The 5,115-nt window shown below is 34.7% G+C and overlaps 2 long non-coding RNA genes across 2 annotated transcripts in view; one reads left to right on the forward strand and one right to left on the reverse strand.

The window, feature by feature from the left end:
• Nucleotides 1-1,200, forward strand: part of LOC112214087 — a 9,504-nt gene extending 8,304 nt beyond the window's left edge. Inside the window, exon 3 of the long non-coding RNA XR_002948015.2 lies at nucleotides 1,111-1,200. This is a non-coding gene — a long non-coding RNA (uncharacterized LOC112214087). The remainder of the gene's footprint in view (nucleotides 1-1,110) is intronic.
• Nucleotides 1,201-1,731: 531 nt separating this feature from the next.
• On the reverse strand, nucleotides 1,732-3,729 carry LOC117152572. Its single transcript, XR_004462969.1, has 2 exons — nucleotides 3,356-3,729; nucleotides 1,732-1,963 (listed from the first exon to the last, which is right to left on the reverse strand). It is a non-coding gene; the product is annotated as an uncharacterized LOC117152572 (long non-coding RNA).
• Nucleotides 3,730-5,115: the final 1,386 nt, after the last annotated feature.

A 5,115-nucleotide genomic window follows, 5' to 3' on the forward strand; every position in this document is an offset into this window, starting at 1 on the left:
AATTCTTATATTATCTGATCAATTGATTTCTCAATTTGTGTTAATATGTTTGCAAAATCAGTTGTAATGTTTGCAAAAGTTAGATGAACGAAATAAATAATAATGAATGTACAATTTTTAATTAAATTTTGAAAACGGCCATGTGACCGGGCCTGGTAAGGCTAGTATAAATTTACTTTTAAGCATGAACAAGATATATTACGATACGATATTGCTGATAGGATAATACGGCTGAGTCATTTCGCGATTACAACACAAAATTGTTCACTCTTATACTACGTCATGGACGAGATGTCTGGTGCATTTGCTTATTATAACAAAAGTTGTAATATTAAAGAAACACACCCACGGCACATCTTACCAATGGTGTAGTACGAATATTGCGTCGGGGGATGACATCTTCCGAAACAATATACAAACAGTATTGTGTCGCGATTAAGCTGTTATGGTATCGTGCCGCTACATATGTCGCCCATGGTTACGAACAGAGAGGAAATTGGAGTTCAACTGAAATTAACTTGCAAAAGGATCTATAGCATTAAAGATCTGCCCTGCTTTGTCGTAATTTAGCATATACAAGAACCTTTGTATTTAACCTTAAAATTAGGGATTTACCCGATTAGGTTGTATGCTGACATAAACAAGAACACACTACGGAACCTATTTATTCGTACGTTGCCTAAGAAAGAGAACTTAATCGTTTAACTTTTGAACGATGATATATATTACTAGAGTTAAAAATAGTAAAAAATGTTAATATAATAATTTATAATACGAAACAAAAAACATAAATAATACATTTATAAATATTGGACATGTCTAATATGTATGTATCTCTATACCAACAGACTATTGTATAAAGGGAAACCATCCAAAATAATTCAGTCAAAGACGTGTATTATATAAATGTAGATTTCTGTCCTCGAGGAAATCCCAACTGCTCTTCGCCTTTTCTTTTGACTTTTGAGACTTGCGTCTTTCTTTCTTGATGTCTTCCGGCCTCGGACATTCCTTCGCTGTATCGAAATGTTATTCTTTGAATGCTTCTAGAATCATTGAAGGAATCGATTCTTCAGGAACTACGGAATTCAGAAAACGATGGTTTCACAGGCTGACTTTATAGCGATCGTTTTGCTTCATCTTACGAATAAAAGAGTTTCCGGGGCCAGCAGGAAACCGCGTCTTCGCTCTCCAGGATGAAGCGTCCTCTTTTTGGGGAAAGATGTCGTGATTTATCTTGAAGGAACTTTTTAGTTGTACAATTTTTACTGATGCAATAAATTTTTTAGTTTCTATCTCTTACCCCATCGTTGAGCATGTATTTTGACCTTACATATATGTTTCCACCTCAAGACATCTAACCTCTTCATCTTTTCACGCAATTGATTTCTGGATATTTCGTTTCTAGAGGTTTTATTTGACATAATTTATTTGTTCTTTCAAATTTTTTTTTTCTTTCAACAGCTGATTATGTTCATTTTGCAATTCTATTTCTCGGAATGTTTTCCATAGGCTTCCCTTACTATGAACGTCGCAGCTAGTCTGGGATTGAATTGCTAGTCGTTGAATCGAATCGTCATTTTCAGCGAATCTTAGCGGTAGCCTTGTATAGTCTAGCACTGGTATATTACGAAATAATTCATTTTCTTCTTCTAGTTATTTTATCCACCTTCATCTGCTACTTGTTACTGCTGGTAGTTATAGTAGTTGCATTGATGTCGTCCTTCTTCCTGTTGCCCTTCTTTTCTGATCAGCCGATTTTCGATAACGTGCTGTCTTTCTTGTACATCTTCTCTTTATCTTTTATTTTGTAATAAATTTATTGGTTGTTCGGATACAGTATGATTTCTCTTCTATTCGTATTTTTTGTATGATTTTATTTGATGATTTCGGGTAAACAATGATCGCCACGGGCATCCATGCTTCTTAGAGTCGCAGGTATAATATTTCAGGAAGAGATTACCTGTTAAAAGAATAGTTCATATTAATAATAAGCGAAAGTAACATGGATAAAACAAGGAAAGCATATTGATGTCGGGAGACAAGGTATCTCGTTTTATATTAAAATTGCCTGACTGAGAGGAAACCAGACAGAAATCTTGTATAGTACTTTATTATTATACATCGAAGGTATCAGTTATTGAAGAATAAAACTGAGCTGTATGTGGAGCAGAAACGGATTCGCCTGCTTGCTCCGAAGTTTCGGGGCGCGCAGGGACGTAAAATCATTGCGTGATAACTTGCGGAACTCGCTTTTTCAGCAGTCGTTCCTTCCTTATTGTTTCGTCTTTCGCTTACGAAGAAACCTACGATACTTAGCCAATTTTAACAAATTATATCGTGTTTCGCTTCATTTTAATTACAAAAATATGACGGACATGTTGATGAAAGATTCATAAATATTGGTAATAATATGGTAAAAAAATAATTGGTAAAAATTTATTGTTGTATTGTTGCTTCGTCGACATTCGGTCTCGGATCGAGTAATACTATCTGCCATTATTTCTGTAGTCAGTAATAGATGTTTAATAGAGAAAAGGTATATAAATAGTTGTTTTATTGTAAATCCTAGGATATCATTAAAATGCAAAATGATCCTACTGTGGCTGGCTAAACTTCGTCTGCACACACCACTGTTTCTCAACTGTTATTGCGTTTTTTGATATTACAGGAAACATTTTGTAATTGTAAGAAAATCGGGATTCAAGTGTTGCGATAATGGAGATACATAAGCTATTCTAAATGTTCAAACTGAGGTCCTAGACGTGTCGAACGTAGAAAGGGACAATGCGAGTGAAAGAGAAGGAGGGACTGACAATCAACAAATATGAACGACCTGTGATAAGCTGAACAGTTCAATACAAAATTTAAATTTTCTTATTCTTGATTTGTGATGAAACTTTTGCCAACACGTTACTTTCATTTTTATAATGAAAATATCATCAGACACTACATTGTTCGAAGCATATTTGCTAACTCATTTTAATCGGAAAGATCTCAGAATATTGATTGTAAAGCGATATTCTGTCATTCTGAACACATTATGCGTTTAAATAAATAATAATATTTACCTTTGAAATGGTTATCACGTAAAAGTAAGCTATGCGGTAGGCTAAAATTTCTAAGCTTTATAAACGCAAGATTTTTGAACCATTGGATACTGATATTAGAAACATTCTTATGTCGGCTCTATTCTCGGTTTATATGTGTACTATGAGAAAATGTCAAAAAGGTTAGGGAGAATGGTGGCCAGAAACGAGATTTAGCCGAAAAAATACCAGTCGCTGATGTGTTAATATAAATCATTAACAGATACAAAACACACGTATGCACAGTACGAATTCTATGTACTTACCAACTTTTCAAATTCAATCCTTATGATGGGGAGTGTCTTCTTTCGGAAAGTGATGCAGATGATATTCTCGATGTCGACTGTTGTTATATTTGATGTAGGTGCAAATATTTACTCATCTAAGCATTCTCCACAAGGCTCGCAGGATTCGAGGCATATAACATCGCAAGAACGTAAAGAAAAGTAACCAATTAAATAAAATAAAAAAAGTTCCATGTTGTTTAGGAGGATTTTTCTCTTCGTCAGACATTATGTTCGGTTATGTGCGGTAGACGACAGACGAGTAAATCTGAGTAAAATTTGATTTTCCCAAGATTCGTTAGAAGTTCCGTGATAAGGAGGGGGGTACCATGCGGATTGGAATGTTTGCAAATTCATTGGATGAGAAAGGATTAATGGGAGAAGGAGGTAGAAGCTCACGTCTATTGGTTACCCTAAGGTGCTTTTGAAATCTTATTAATAAAATGTGTTATATAGCATTGTCTGCCAGTATACAAACGCTACCCCACCATCGTATACCATTCCAGAAATGGTGCTGATTGTGAGATTATAACCAATCCACTCCCATTTTCAATTCCTCCCTAAATTATGTTGTCGTTTGTCTCTTGCTTTTCTTTGACAACGAAGGAACATGCCGTTCAGAGAGCCGTTGGAGACCCGTTTTTCTTCTTCTCCGCTAGTAAACAACTCACAGACAGTTTGTAAATATGTTACAGTTGCTAGATTATATCTTTAATCAAGATTGGAAAGGATAATGTTACCAATTTAATATTTATTCTTTTAAATAAAACCATCGATTATTCTGCCAAGTATAGTTGAATCAAAATGAAGTCTTTTGCATTTTGTAAAGAACTGGATGTTGTAAAGATTTTTGTATTTTATATACAGCGTGGTTGATAACTGGCGATACAAGCGGAAAGGGGGTGATTCTATACGAAAAAAGAAGTCGAAAGTATAGAATAAACATATCTTTTTTTAATTTTTCCATCAAGACAATGATCTACAGTGATATCCGTTATAACGTACCGCACGCGTACCGAGCGAAAATTCAAAATCGATTTTCTCGAAAACAAAGCCTCAAACGAAATATTTTTATTCTATATTTTCGACCACCAGTTACCAACCACCCTGTATAGTATTGTATTCTAGATACCATTCTACGTCGGCTGAATGTTCTACATCGAACATCGATACATGATTCAATCAGAATGAAACTTTTTGCATTTTGTTAATATGATTCCTCCATACCGTTTGAAAAAATGTTTGGCTTCTTCACGGGAAGAAATATTCAGTAAGCGTCGAATTTTTCAAGAAATTTATAAAAACAAATTTTACGCAGATTTAGTCTCTCATCGCAGACAACGAAATATACACGTAGCACAAATAATTATTTCATGGCCTGAGTTGTCTCTCTTAGTTAAAAATTTTCCAGCTAAAATATCTGTACCTAATGTCAATTGTCATTCGTTTTTATTTTGTTGAGTACTTTAAATTATGTGTTTATTAACTTGCATTTTACTTTGCTAGATACATCCTCGCGGACGAGCGCGTTGTTTTTTGTAGCTTATTTCAAGCTTTTATGGCATGGATTTGCAGAAAGAGGTTAAGTCAGTGGATATTCGCGCATATGCAATAGCCGTTCATACGAATGGTGGAATACACCAACTGTACCATTTTCCGAAAGAAGAGGATGTCATTCGTGAATAATTTCAAACCTTGGTAGATACATGGTGTTCATACTCTGCATACGTATGTTTTGTATT

Source organism: Bombus impatiens, unplaced genomic scaffold (genome assembly GCF_000188095.3).
Source record: "Bombus impatiens unplaced genomic scaffold, BIMP_2.2 scf_0012, whole genome shotgun sequence".
Lineage (NCBI taxonomy): Eukaryota > Metazoa > Arthropoda > Insecta > Hymenoptera > Apidae > Bombus > Bombus impatiens.